Raw genomic sequence first — 15,578 nt, forward strand, 5'->3', positions numbered from 1 at the left:
ATTGAAAGATGAAAGGTTTATTTTATTGTGACGTGAATGATTGTCAGAGAATCTTTGGCGCGTGAACTCTACAGGGAGACAGGGTGATTGAAGATGTCTGCCCTGAGCGGCAACAAGATCAATCCCCCCCTAGAGTCCAGACACTGGTGGTGGAGGTGTTAGCGGATGATGTCGTCTGCGTTGATGCGATGAAGAAGTAGATTGAACTGTGAAGACTAGAGTTGATGAGGAGATGGTGAATGACGTCACCTGAGGCAAACTGCGAAGGCTGGGGTTGACCGGACGATGGCTGATGTTGTCATCTGAGGCTGATGGGATGAAGGAGGTGATGAAACTGCGAAGGCTTGGTGGCGATGGGGAGGTGGAGGGTCGCTCGTAACGATGGCATGAATGAACTAGTGGAAGACAAAGCCATTTTTAAAAAGAGACAGCAGCAATGTGATAGGCTAACAACGAGGGAGTGGAGCATTGCTATTGGATAGATGTGACCAGGTGATGATTACGAGAAGTAATGAGTGAGCAAGCGTGGAAGAGTGATTTGACATGGTATGAGAATAAACAATAAAACAAGTGTGCAAAATATTGTCTTCCTGTCTGAACTTTCGCTAGAGCTACATGTAACTAAGTTGATACGCTGTATATTAGTATACATTTCAGGGAAGAGGCCACAACAATGAGTAGGTTGCTTTCTATACGCAGGATAAATCTGGCCTGACCACTTATTAAGTTCAGTAATTGTTGAAGCTTTAATGCTGGCTAAATGCCCAGATGGGACCACTTAATCTTGATGTGCAAAATTTTCAAAAGCCTTTTCCTAATGACGACTTCACAATCCATGTCTTTGTTGCCTTAATCCTTATTTATCCTGTCTCTTCTACTTTAGCCCACACCTCCCCTTGATTATCCAGGTGGATTTAAGGTTAAAAAGGAAAAGGGATCCAACTGGCTTCACCTGGTCAGTCTGCTCTGTATAAAGAGCTCTGCCACTGTCATGAGGTCATGGTCAAACCGACAGGGTCTTTAACTTAATAAAGCAATTTGCGGTCTTAGGATCAGCTGTGGACAATTTTTTTGTCCAGCCGAAAAAAGGAATGTGCCTTGTTATAAAAGACGATAGCTGCTTTCATGATCTCATTTCAGAGTTATGCTGCGCTTTGTGTGAACCTTTCATTTGGTAGTTTCAAGTTCAAGCCTTTATGTACAAGGCTTTATTACTTTTGATCACATGCAAGGTTTTTTTTTTGTATTCTTGTCTATCCCCCTCTGCGTGCGGATGTGCCTTTTATAATAGTTTTGTTTGCATGAATGTACAAGCACATGTACAACGACTGTCTGTTTACTTTTAATTACTTCCATGTTCAAGTGGTTGAGTGTCAAACTGCTGTTTTAATTACTCCGAGACTAATTGTGCAACATGTGTAGGACAAGTACACTCTGAAGACGTGACTGCATCTCATCTGCTGTTTATGTGGTTGTGAATCTGTGATGGGGGAATTTCATTTGATTCTAAAAACAGAATTAAGAAAACAGTCACTGATTAGATCATTTGATGTTACTTAAGTGGCTAAGCTTTTATCTCTATAATTTCTGATCTTTATTATCCTGTTGATGGCCTTATTCATATTAACTGAATTCACTATAGACTCATTTTAATAACAAAACAAACATGGGGAATCATTTTTGTAGGTGCTTTCGAAATGAATTTCTATAAAAGTTGCTACCTGAGGTGAACCTGACAGTGTTATTGTCCCTACAGCCAAAGATAACTTAATGCTGCTTTCATAGTGTCACAACAATCAAATCAGTGAATCTGAAAGCAGGTTAAAATGAAATCTTATCTCGACATACTGACTCATGTATAGTATAAACTCAGAGCAGGTGTCTCTCTTATAGCATTATCGTCACTCCATTATGTTTAATGTAACCTGATCAACATCCACATCAGTAGCCCATAGTCACTCTGGACGACTTATGCTGTAACATCTGTCGCTGCCATAGTCCACATATTGTTTCAGAGCCACGATTCAAGGTTTCTGATCTAATGTCATCCTGGCACATGAACAATATTGTCCTCTTGACTTCCCCCGAGCTTCAGTATTATAACACTGACTGAGCTAGGTTTAATGAGGAGTGTGCGGGGAGACATTTCACTAACAACGGTGATGATAAACTTTATGCACTATTGATATTATATGCTTTATTTATTCCTACTGTCTGGCATCTCATTCTTAACAAGTTTAAAAATGGGCAGTTGGTTAATGCTGCTGAGGTCCTGTCCATGAATTTAGGTATTTAAAATAAATTGGGGCTGTCAAATGGTATATTTTTTAAAATTGTGATTAATGGCAAAAACTTTCAATAGTTTATCGCACATTCAATTTCATGTTTGAAATTCCATTATTTCATATTAAGACAATAAACGTTGTTAGGCCTTTATTTTGAACTTTCGTAAACTGAGAGTGCTTTATTTGCTGTTGGAATTCAACCCTGTTTTTATTTTGAAAAAAAATAAGGACCTTTTGGTCGGTCATAGTTTACAACATCAACTTAACCTGGGAAAAAGGAACTTGTGACGGATAATAATACACATTAAAAACAGTCAATTGGTGGTTTGCCTTTAAGGCTTAATCACTGGATAGATTACTTATAGCTTTAAAGATTACAGCTTCATAGTTTTAGGAGCAGAGTCTGCCATTCTATGCAGGATTTACAGCATGGACATCTCCTCATGCTGCACAGGCAGATGACTGACTCATTAAAGTAATGCAAGATTTGTTTGGTTGCACTTTAAAATTATCTCCCAACAGTTGACCTGTAGTATTAACGGTACTTCCAACAAAGTAGTGCCTAAAAGCCCCAATCCAGTATACTTTTGGTATTTTTTAAATTTCTTAAATTTCAGTTTCCCTGCCAGTGAAGATAAACCACTTCATTTGGTCCTAAAAATCCTCTAAGAATTAAATATGTTCTTAAATTGGAAGAATATGATTTTTGACTACAGCAGAAACTGCAACTCAAGTGTTATCCGTCAAAGTTGTGCATGCACAGGCTGACCTGATGTTACTGTCAGGTCTTCTGACTTCAGGGACCAGGAAGAAATTATCTTGGAAAGAAATCTTCTTAATCTTCTATCTTCCATGAAAGGATATAGCTTCGGTCATGGTTTTGTAGTGTCCCACCTGTAGGCATGTATTTATATTCCTTATAATCAACATTTAAATAGAGTGGTCATGAATAATCATAATAGTATTTCAATATACTAATGAACTAATAGACACATATTATGCAAATTAGATAAATAAATAACAATAGTGTGAGGGTTGCATATTATAAACACAACATAATCAACTAAGGATAAAATGCACAAAGGCACATGTGTACATGAATTAAAACTGAGCCCACGAAGTGAAATCCATCAAGGATACTGTGAAAATCCGTCGAGGCCTCAGGAAATCCGTCGAGGCCTAAAAGAAACCTTGCATGGTCTAAAAGTGAGTTCTCAAGTTTCATACGAGCTCGCTTTTAGGGTAATTAAGTAGTAAATCTTAAGCCAACCTGACATTTACGAGAGGTGAAGGAGAGACAAATATGAATCAATAGGACAGTGAAACAAGAAAAGGGACCATCATTTAAAGTAGACCTGACATACATGCTAGGTTGTTGTGCCAATGACACAGTCACAAGATGGTGGGACAGATATCGAACCCATTTATCAAGAAGATATGACATTGCAGTAGGTTTTTGTGACAGCTAACCTTTAAAAATAGCATGTGATAATGTATGTACAGTTAGAAATATTAAGCCCATAATTCATGAAATTGGAGGATCTAGTGATGGAGGAGGCGGAAACCATTAGAAACTTGAAACCCTAAAGTTATTTACAAGGATTCATTTATCATTGATCAATAGATCAGTTGGTAAAAAGGGCGCAAAGAAGCTTGTTTCCACGCCCTCAGCAAAATAAGCATGTATTGTGTGATATCCTTTGTCTTGGTCAGTTTTTTCAGCTGAAAGGCTCAGGCTTTAATTTTCTGTACGGATGAATGAAGCCTTATATTGCTCTCAGATCTTTTTGGTTTCCTGACTCATGATTTCAAAGACTGCTCTGCATACTTTGAAGATTTGTAACTATATTTTGAAGACAATCAGACTCAAGAAACTGACTGAGTGTTCAAGTTTACAGACAAGACTCAGGCAGCACCTGGCCAGGTCTGAGTCTAGGGTGATCCGAAGTTGACACAACAGTTTCTGCCTTTTGACCTTACTCTGATTCTTTGTTTCTATAAGAACCTTCTTTAAAAAGATTGACATGCTCATTGGCATTGGAATTCAAGGACAAATAGTCACCATCAGTTTGCTATATATTACAAATATTACACTCAATAGCATTGTTAATAAACTTTTCATTATTCTAACTTTCATATCTTATTTACGTTGTTTTTATCTATTGCTGTTGTACTTCTACTTTTTGATGTAAACCAGTTGAGACTTAACCAAAAAATACTTCAGCTACTTCAACGTGAAACATAATAGATTGAGGGCTGCAGTTCTCATTCTGAAAGCAGAAACCAGTGAGAGAATCCCCCCTTGATATAGAAGCCCACTAACCATTACATTATGTTCAAGCCACTGAACATGATCTCTGTCATTATTCGTCCTTCCTGCTGAAAAATTTCTAGCCTGGAAAATGTCTGATCTTTCTGCCTGAATTCATTTCCGATCCTGTTTGTCCCTGACCGGGGCTGATTGTCCCTCGCTAACACTCTGCTCTTTAATGTTCCGCTTGCATTCATCCATTCTGTTCATCTGAATCTCACCCAATATGTTTTGATTTTCTACACCCTGCCACAGCAATGAATGCTTCACTGAGTTTCCAAGTGTCGGGTAATGGCACCCCTCCTGCTAATAAATATGCCTCCATGGGTGCGTGTTGCGCTGGAGACCGGTTGAATGATTGGATGCATATGTCTCAGACAACAATCCTTTGATACAGTCATGCACGTGCACAGACCCACATACAGACACACACATGCACGGTTTTAGGAGGGACAGCCTAACTTATGAACACTCTTTCTCTTAATGGCAAGTCAATGAGCCATACAAGCTCAAGTCTGTAAGAGATTCAAGGGTGTGTGTGTCTCTGTGTGTGTCTGTTGTCAGTGAAAGTTATGGTAACTCACAGTCGCCCGGCACTGACTGTAAGTGAATTAAATGTTTATGGTGACTAACATACAGTACATCATGATAAGGTCACAGTCCATCTATAATCTTAACAAATCATCCCCTCCTTCAGACATTCACCCCAACCAATTGATTACTGTCATATAATAATGATAATAATAATAATAAGTGTTTGTAAATGAAACACAGACAAATCATTTTAAAAACTACAACCCTACCTCATCAAGTTCTTGTCTGAGGATTTTGACTGACAGTTGAAGGAGCATTTGGATCACCTCCTGAATTCAACTCAATAGACGAGGTAGAGCTGGAGGGCTAAATAGTTTTTCTACCCAAGGTCAATGTGGTAGTTAAAATGTTTTGCAGTGGCAAAACACCTCAGGTAAAGCTTCACCGTGTGATGTTGAAGGTTTTGGACATAATGGACCTTGTCCTCATTGTTTTGTAGGGTTGGTTTTCGTATTTGTGGACGGGCAGACCAGGGTGGTTGTTGTTTTTCAGACGTGAGCGGTAAGTGTGCTCTAACTGTAAGGTGTCCCTCTCATTGCTCATCCTCTCGAGGAATGGTTATGCAAAGTCACTTGAAAGAAGGTCAGGCCAATTGTCAAACCTTGGAATTAGAAAGTGCAATTTCTGATCCTGCCGTGGCCGTGAACCAGTAGATAGTGTATACCCTGAAGAGGATACTGAGGGGTTGCATATGTTCACTCTCAGCAGCTCTTTGTAGGGTTCACTGCAGCAGTAAGATGTACTGGGCCCATTACAATGCAGTCCTTGCCATAGGCAGTGTTACCATTAGGCAAAGGTGGGTGATGACAAATGAATGGTTGCCCTTGGTTACCAGCCTTGACCTAGGAAAAAGCTAATAAAGACACTCTGGAGGATCATGTTTTGGCTCTGTTACATAGTTGTGTGGCTTTGTTAGAGATGCCTCACAAGGGTTTGATTACTAGCTATGACTGCTTATAGCAAAGTAGGGAAGGCCTCATATTTGTCGTTGCCTGGTAACCTCCAAATCACTAAAACCGCCACTAGTCCTTCTCCAAGCCCTTGTCTGTGAAGAAGACGATGCATATGGCAAACAACAACTTTAACCTAATGGTTCAGTAGTTAGCTCAAAGCATGTTTTTAATTTTAACCCCATGCAGGATCCTTATCCCTCTCTCTCTCTATTAACTCTCTCTCTCTCTCTATCTCTCTCTCTCTCTCTCATCTCATCTCAGAACATCACACACACATACACAAATATATATTTAGAGAGAGAGAGAGAGAGAGAGAGAGAGCGAGAGAGAGAGAGATAATAGACAACACATCCAGAAGACTCTAATTCAATTACCTCTGCTGCAAAGACTGCTATCCTTTTGCACACCCTCTGAAAATGAACATTTCCTGTCACCCTTAATTCGGGCTACAACCTACTGTGCCATGATCAGTCTGAATCACAGCTTAGAACCTCACTGGCTTCAAGACACACAATTACAACCCATTCAATTTAACCTGCAACAATGGAAAAGCACTAATGATATCCCCGGACGCTAATTGGCACTTCCAACTTTAACACAGAAATTAAAACCACTGAATTGGCAAACTGGATAAGGGACACCATGGCCATGAGTACTGTAAAGATTTTTTTTTTTATCCCCAGTAGAAGCTTTAGAGATCTCAGCTATCCAGTCAACTCAAACAAACAAGTCCAGTTTTTTTTCTCCTCCAAGTTGGCAGGCAGGTTGTACTCTTGGATGAAGGTAGCAGGATGTACTGTGAAGCCATTCTGACTTATTAAACATTTAAACCTGGGACTGACTACTTTATCCATCATGGAATAGCCATAAGTAAGACTCCAAAAAATCTAACTTTACTATCTGCAGTTCTTTTTGTTCATTTTTATTTCCTCACTCAATCTGGATCTTTTTTTTTTTTCAAGGGTTGGTGCTATCAGGTCAAAGCCGTGGTGTCAAAAGGCACAATAATGGCCCTATTTCAGAGTAATTCATGTTTAGTTGCTCAGCTGTGCCATCTGCTCAACTGGCGATGCCCTCTATACCAAACTTAATGACAGATGTGTTACTAGTCACAGAGGTACTTGATATAAAAAGAACAGATAGCTTTACCGAACATTAGCCAACATAGCTCACAACAAACAAAATAAAGCCATCTTGTAGAAAAGAATGTTCTAACAAATAGCTTTTTGTGTGGCAAACTTTCTCCCTCTCATGTATTGGAAATCTGAGTCATCAGTCCATCTAGAGACTTCTGCAATCAAAACAGCCAATTAACAGGCTGTAAGATGGTGTATATATGTGAGTGTGTGTGTGTGTACGTGTATGTGCGTGTGTGTGTGTGTGTGTGATGAATATTTGATGTTTGGAGTCTCGCTACATGCTCCCTTCTCAGATCATGACATCATGTTGGGACCAGGGATTATTTCTGCATTATACATGAGGTTACTTTCTCATCTAATCCAACTACCACTGATAGAAACCCTTGTCTTTGGTACTTTTTCCTTCTGCTGATAGATGTTCCACCTTCTTCTGCATTTCCTCCGTTTATCTAATATCGTCTTGTGTAATAAGTTGCCCATAGAGGAGTGGAGTAAAGAGTTGGCCTGACATACTAACATTTCTCTAGATGGACATCATTTGAAAAGAAAATTAGAATGAGCTCTAGGACTGAGGTAACAGTTATATAACTGAGATGACAGTCATACAACCTTCCTGAAGATCTCATGTCAAAACATCAGTTTTTCATGTAAAGCTTGTAAATGAACAGCATAACAGTCATAATGAGCTAGCATCCAATAAGACCGATGTTCAGGCTTTATATGTTTATTAACGATTAGTTTTGTAAGTAGTTAATGGTAAATGGACTTGAGCTTGTATAACGCGTTTCTAGTCTTCTAACTACTCAAAGCACTTTTACACCGCATGTCACACCTACCCATTCACACACTGATGGCAGAGGTTGCTATGTTACATGTCCATCAGAAGTAAAAAATACCATTCATACACATTGGTACGCAGTCGACAAAGCAGTGGGAGCAACTTGGGGCTAAGACTCTTGCCCCAACACATCAGACATGTGGCTGGTTGAGAGATGACCAACTGAGTCACAGCTGGCACTTTTAACTTTACAGAGATTTTATTATAACTATGAAGTTGATTTCCCTATCCTGCAATTATCTAAAAAAGTGCGATGAAGCTTGAATAAAAATGATTGTTCCTCTTTTTTCGTCAATAGTCAAACCAGATAAAGGATCACTTTGACACATCTCTAATATAGTACCATTGCAAAAAGAAAAATGACTATAATATCAACAGTCATTTGAAAGTTTTTGAAGACATGCTTTGTATTTTTTTTTTTTGTACAAGTTTTATCTCTGGGACTGTAAAGTCATAATTTGAAAACATAATCTTGATATGGTAAAAATACCCTTTCCAACCCATCAAACATGGAGGATTTTTGTTGTTGTTAAAAAAGTTAGCAAACTTGATCAGTCATGTTGTAGGTTCATGTCCAGTTCTTGCCCTCACCTCCATCTATCTTATCGTTCTAAACTTTGAACTGCACCTTTTTTTTTTACAAGTTAAAGTACAAATTGCATGGGAAAAAAAAAAGCGAAACCCCAAAAATGGTTTCAAAGTCAAAAAAAGCAGAGAAGAGTATTTAAGTGTGTTTGTGTGTGCGTATACGCTCTCGTGTGTGGGATGCAGAGACCTCCAGCAGAGAGGCAGAGAGGAGCTTTTCAGTCTTACTCCCTCCATCCTTTCCACATTTTACTTTCAACGACATGCAGGAATCAAGCTGTGCAACAGTGTGAAAACAAGAGAGACGGAAAAACCCAGAGATAGGAGAGACAGATAATGAGCGAGAGACAGCAAGAGAAAAGAGAGAGAGAGAGCATCAAACGCTGTAATAACTGGCCCTAATTAAGACCAGGGGGAATATGGGAGTTATTAGCTGTCATAAGCAAGTTTATCAGACCCAGAGAGAGCAGATACAAGTGTGTGTGTGTGTGTTTGTGTGTTTGTGTGTGTGTGTGTGTGTGTGTGTGTGTGTGTGTGTGTGTGTGTGTGTGTGAGAGAGAGAGAGAGAGAGTGAGAGAGGAATATACTTGTACTTGTATGCGTCATATGAATGTATGTTTGAGGGTGTAACATAGAAATTGAGAACTAAGAAATACTCATGACTGCCTCTAGCCTTGTATGTTTGTATGTGTGTGTGTGTGTGTGTGTATGTGTGTGTGTGTGTGTGTGTGTGTGTGTGTGTGTGTGTGTGTGTGTGTGTATTTGTGCACTCATGCATGCAAACTATAGAAGTTGAGTAAGAGTATTCCCTCCAAACACCCCAACTGTTATTAATATGTATGCAGCTGAGAGAGATACCCTCTCATCTCTTAGCTCATCAAAAAGCACTCACAAACGCATTATTATCAATCCCCATTAAACCAGCACTCAAACACACACACAGACACATAAAAGCACACAAACACATGAAGGCACACTAAACCGTCTAACAGCAAACAAAGTATTTTAATGCAGTCTGAGAAACGGTTGGGAGAGCCCTTTAACTTTAGTGACTTATTGTGGTGTTGTGTTATGTCTGATGGGTTGTCTTTTACATGTTGTCTCATCCTTGTTTGGATGAGGGCACAAACACACAGGGTGTAACATAACTGCTTACAATTTCCTTAAGTACTGTATGTTAGTGAAGGTTTAAGGGGCTTGTAGTTCACGACTGATTTGCAGCTGCTCGGACATTCAGCATGCATCGCTACCTCTCATGCTATGTTATTTAATTTATTCTCTCTCTCTGTTTCTTCTAATTATGTCTGTAGTTTTTCTGCTAACTCTTTTATGGTATTCAATGCCAAGCAAGAATCCTGGATTGTATTTGATTTCTTATTTTGGAGTGTGTACTTTATGGAAAAAAAAAAAAAAAAAATTGAATAATAACACTCTGTTTCATGACACTTCATTGACATTTATTGTATACTTTTATCTGACAGCTTACTTCTGATAGAGATTTTACACAAAAAACCCCACAACCTATAAAGGTATGGATTTTTGTCTTTTTTTTTTACAACAAAGTTTAAGACAAATGTGTTTTGCTAGCATCACCCTCACAACCACTTATACTAATGCATCTTTGGCAGACTTAATTATGATAGTTAAAACACATTTTATGTGTGATACTTTTCTTAAAGCTGCCTTATTACCATTTTCGACCACTTGGGGTCAGAGTAACAAGCTGTCAACGAATGACAATTTATACTTTAAGATGTAAATTAGTTTCCAATGTATTAAGAACAACATATGTGAATGAGTTGTGTTAGTTGAACCAATATTCACTTTTTTTTTTAGCTCTTTGAGTTTGAAGGGTGCTAGCTGCCAAATGATCCACTTTAAGCTTGCTATTTTTCTGTATTTTGGTGCTGGAAAGGAACCAAGCAACGAGTTTATCAGAGTTCTGCATAGAAACAGTCTGCTGCTGAATAGAAAGATGAAGCGAGGTGCAGCCTGTTAAACCAAAGCAATGCACTAAATAAAACCACAAAAACTCTGTAGCACTATACCTGCAAAGTAATCTGTATTATATATATAAACACTGATCCATGCAACCTAAATTAAAATTTTAATGCTGGACTTTCTTTTTTTAGTGGAGAATATTTGCATAAGACCTTATTCTTTGTTATATTCTCTACAAAGACCCAACATGAATCTATCCTGACAACAGCACTAAGCAACATATATCAAAGTAACAATGGCAACAAATAATTCCTTTTAAGAAGCTGAAACCTCGAGCAAAAACAGACTTATGTACAACCATCTGCCGAAACTGGTTTGGGTGAAGCGTAACAAATAGTTCCTAACCACAGCACACACAAAAATACTGCTTGCTTATCAGCCTTTTGTGTTTTTTTTCTTTGATTTTATGTTTTTGCACACCTGTGGCCAGTAGCACCAACTATCTGTAAGTTATGTCTTAAGTCAGAGAGTCAAGTTTGATTAAATCCTATATTGAATCTAGTTAGTTTGTAACTAAAGGTGTGTCATTGTTTGGTTGCATCACAGATATGTACGTATGATTCATTTCAAGTAGGAACATTTAACATCCAAACTCACCAAAATAGTTTTGCAGAATTGATATTAAAACTTCATGTGACCAATCAGTGAAAAGCATTTGTCTTAATGCAGGGTTTGTTTGAACAGTTTAATGGCTATCATGGCTTTATCAGTAAACTACGGTTAACTGATAAACAGAGATGAAAATGTAGATGCTCCGACTGGGAATTGTGTAACATAACTATTAAGCTGATTGCCAATTCAGATACCAGTGATTGCTTCATGACTCCTTTTGGTGGTGGACTCCCACAATGCCACCATTTTCTTTTCCTGTTTGACAATGAAAACAAGTCAGAGTTTGTTCAACAGGTGACTTAATCTGTACATTAAAAAAACCTCTTAGTTAGGTGTACTAGATGACAGATTATAAATTGATTTGGCACAACAAATAAACATCTTCTACTGACATCTGTTTATGCCCCATTATTTGCCAATGTGACGATGTCGGTCAGCAGGGCTGACATCAGCGGATATTGATGTTGAACTGATACATACGTGCATCCCTAATGGAAATGTAGGCTCCCAAGAACATGACGGGATTATGACTAGATAATAAGTATATCCTACATCGACAGCTAGAATAAAGAAACATTAGTGACATAGAGTTCTGAAATCATCAAATACAATATAGGGTAATATAATGGTACTCTATTATTTGACAGATATTTTTTCTGCTCATGGAAAACAACAGCACAAATATAAGACCTTACAGATTTCTGAGAGATGTTATATCGCTAAGAGCCTACTGCTAACACCTAACAGCTAAAAACTTCTGCTTGTCCTCATCCTCCAAGTCATCCCACCATTCACTATGATACAAGACAACTGTATTTTACAGAGGAATTTTCATCTATAGGAGCTATAGGTGTAAGATTTAAGGTGTAACTTCTGCCTATGTTGGAATTATCTCATCTGGTGCAACAACTTACATTTTAGTAGTGCGTAAACTCTGTCCTAATTTAGAAATAACGTTCACTTCAAACTAGGCTTCGTTTGAACTTACTCATAGCTGGTGCAGTGCTTGTGAAGATGTAAGGCACATTTAGTGCTTAAGGATGATTTTCCAGAACCATAATTTAATGAGCCTGAACAAGAAGATAACAACATATCCTTCATATCGGTGTCTGTGTTTTCACTCTCACATTTTGTATAATAAATGGGTCTTTATGAGTGAACCTGCATTAATCTAAAGTGTCTTTTTTTAGAATGCATTGGATTGCGGCTTCACAATGACTTTCTTTACAGGATGTTCCGTTTAATTGAACTTAAAGACAAAAGTTAGCTCAAGGAACATTCTGGTGATGAAATTTCATTACCGCAGTATTGTTGTAAAAGTGAACCTGCCATTAAAGTCTTATTGAAGTTCACCAGACCCCAAATTAACTGCAGTAATTGAGAGTGCAAAAGTCTCGCACAATACTGCTGTTGGTTGCATTCACATGTCAGGAGGCAAGGAAGAAAGACAAAAAAAAGGCAGATAAGTACCATCTGAGGATGCAGTAGTACGCACATTTTCTTTCATTTTTATGCAAATAAACAGATGCGTATTAGACTGTACTTGCTACCCATGCTGTTTTCGTCTTTTGTCTTTTCTCTGTTCTTATCTCTCTTTATTGTTAATTTTCCTCTCATTGGAGCCAATTTCCCTGTATTGCTTTTCTTGAGCCTCACAGGGGGGTTGAACAAGCTCACTGAGGCATCACGATTATGCAGGAATTTGCCTACGCTGATAAATGTCTTTGTTTCTTTTCTGCATCACACCTAAATTTACTTTCTTCCTTTTACAAGCCCCCATGAACACATATTTCTATCTCTATCTCATATTTCTTTTTTTTTCAGCTCTGCTTTTTCCTCTTTAATTCATTTATTGCATTTTTAAGCCTCTTACTTTTTCCCCCCACCTTCCTTAGGTTGTCTCTCTTGGTCTACATTTATATCTTTTTATGTTTGCTCTCTCTCTCATACACCACTCCCCCATCTAGTCGGCTTCTCCCTTGACCATGCATTCCATTACAGCTCAGCCTCCATTGATTTACTATCTGGCTGAAGTGCTATTGATTACAATACATGCTCCACTGCTACTGAGCTAAGGCGCTACCGCTTTGCAAAAAATCTTACATATAAAAGTATGCACACAAACACATAGCAGGCTCTCAAACACATTGTTCCTTCCTTCTTTTCTTCTCCTTCTTCTTGCCTCCGCTTCATATCTACTTCAAAGCATTTGGCAACACAAGAGATCCTTTCCTTACACTCTCCTCATCTCTATTGTCAGTGCATTGTAGCATTCATTGGCATATTGATTAGCTCTGCTCTACCAAAAGGCATAGATCCTCATGTGCAATTCCTCAACCCGATGTTTTGGAACTGATTTTTAGAAAGAGTGAGCTGGAAGGGCTTGACATCGAGAGAACAACTCTCCTTGAGTTTTCCCCTGGAAGGCGAGCCTCAGAATAAACCTTTTAGATTTCTGAATGTATGTGAGTTTGTGTGTGAGTGTGTTTGGAAGAGGAGCAATATGTTGAGAGGCTCTCATCTAGCATGCCATGAATTTATGTATTTATGCTAACATGCTGGGCACAAGTACTTTTTAATGAGAGAGAGAGAGAGAGAGAGAGAGAGAGAGATGGAGGCAGGACAGGGCCTGATGAGGCAGGAAACTGTCCAAACCCTTGTGTCGCCATAAGTGACGTATCCATATGCTATGAAGCAGGAGAGGGGATTTGCCGACGTGGAAAAATGCTGACGGGCTCACTGCCACATGGACAAATCCATACATCTATGCTTTTAAGTGCTTTTCAACAACATGCTTCACTCTCTCCAAGCCTCTCCTTTACAGTAGGGTATTTCATACGTTCAAATGTTCATGCTATATTCTTTCTGCTGTGTGATAAAGTCGTTATTATCTAATTTCAATAATATCTATATCATGCATTTGAATAAATGATTCATATCTTCAAAATCCATTGGTTCATAGAGATAATCACCAAACCAAACTGCCAATGGAATACTTTGATTTGATTGATTCTTTTCACAATGCATAAACAAAGCTTTACTTCTGCACATATGTCATAACATGGGCATGTGTAAATGCAAACTCTATCTGTGCAGGGGTCTTATGCAAACAATAAATGCATTCATATTTAAATAAAATATGTGATCATGCATCCCAGGAACTCATCGTAATGCAATTTATCAGTGCTGAGACTGAAAACATATACAGTACCTAATATCCCTCTCTTGCTTTGTGCTTCTTTTCTTCTGTATGATTATGGTCTGTAGAACCCCCTTGTGCTGAGGAAAACATGCTTATTGAACAATAATTTGCAGACATCCATGGTGTGTGAATGGTGCATGCCTTATAAATAATGTAAAAAAAGAAGTTCATAACTACAGCAGAGATAGAAAGGAGAGAAGAGCTTGTGCTAATGTCACTGACTAACATTGTCCAGTTTAACAGGTCAGCAGCAAGTTAACCTGCTAAATCAGTTTACCAAAGAACCACCCACCTGTTTCTTTAATATTCTTGTAGCTCCTGTTTGCTTTGTACTGAACACCTAAGGTCAGATTGACTCAGTTAACTATTGGTTCATAACAGTTCCCTAATCTAAACTCTGAGGCAAAGTATGCTGTATTATTACTTAAGTGAGAAGCAAATGTTAGGAAGTTATTAAGTCTTTATTATTTTCAAATAGTCAATTAGGATCCAGCGTTCATAACAAAAGGTAATCAATAACCAGTAAATGAGCTGCAGCCTCTAATGGCTAACACAATACAATCTTTCATATATAAGGTGGACTGATGGGTGAGAGGAGATTGGTGAGCATGTAGGAAGACCAGTCTATCATGAACACGTTGCTCTGATTTTCATATCTCAGGGATGATGGTGGAGATAAAACCTGCATCGGAGAAATGAGCCAAGGGTGCAGTTATTGGTTATTAGGAGAGCAGGTTCATATCGAGCAGCATATCAAGACTTTATTGTCTTTTTAACATCCATATTATATCAGTCAAATACTGCATTGTTAACAGAGGGGGTATTACTGTTAGCAAGTCTGGGGCTTATTGTATAACTAATACCTGATAAATGCTGTCATCACAACTCAGGGTCATAGTAATAATTATATCCTTTGTTTTCAGAAGTAAAATCCAAGGGATGTGCATAACAACTACATTCTCTGTAATGGCTTCAGTTCCTAGTTGATTTATTACATCAGTAAAAATGTTCCTAATGAGTTTATAATTTCGGATCTTTCAGGCTTTTGTCAATACAGC

Source organism: Labrus mixtus, chromosome 9, assembly GCF_963584025.1.
Source record: "Labrus mixtus chromosome 9, fLabMix1.1, whole genome shotgun sequence".
Classification (NCBI taxonomy): domain Eukaryota; kingdom Metazoa; phylum Chordata; class Actinopteri; order Labriformes; family Labridae; genus Labrus; species Labrus mixtus.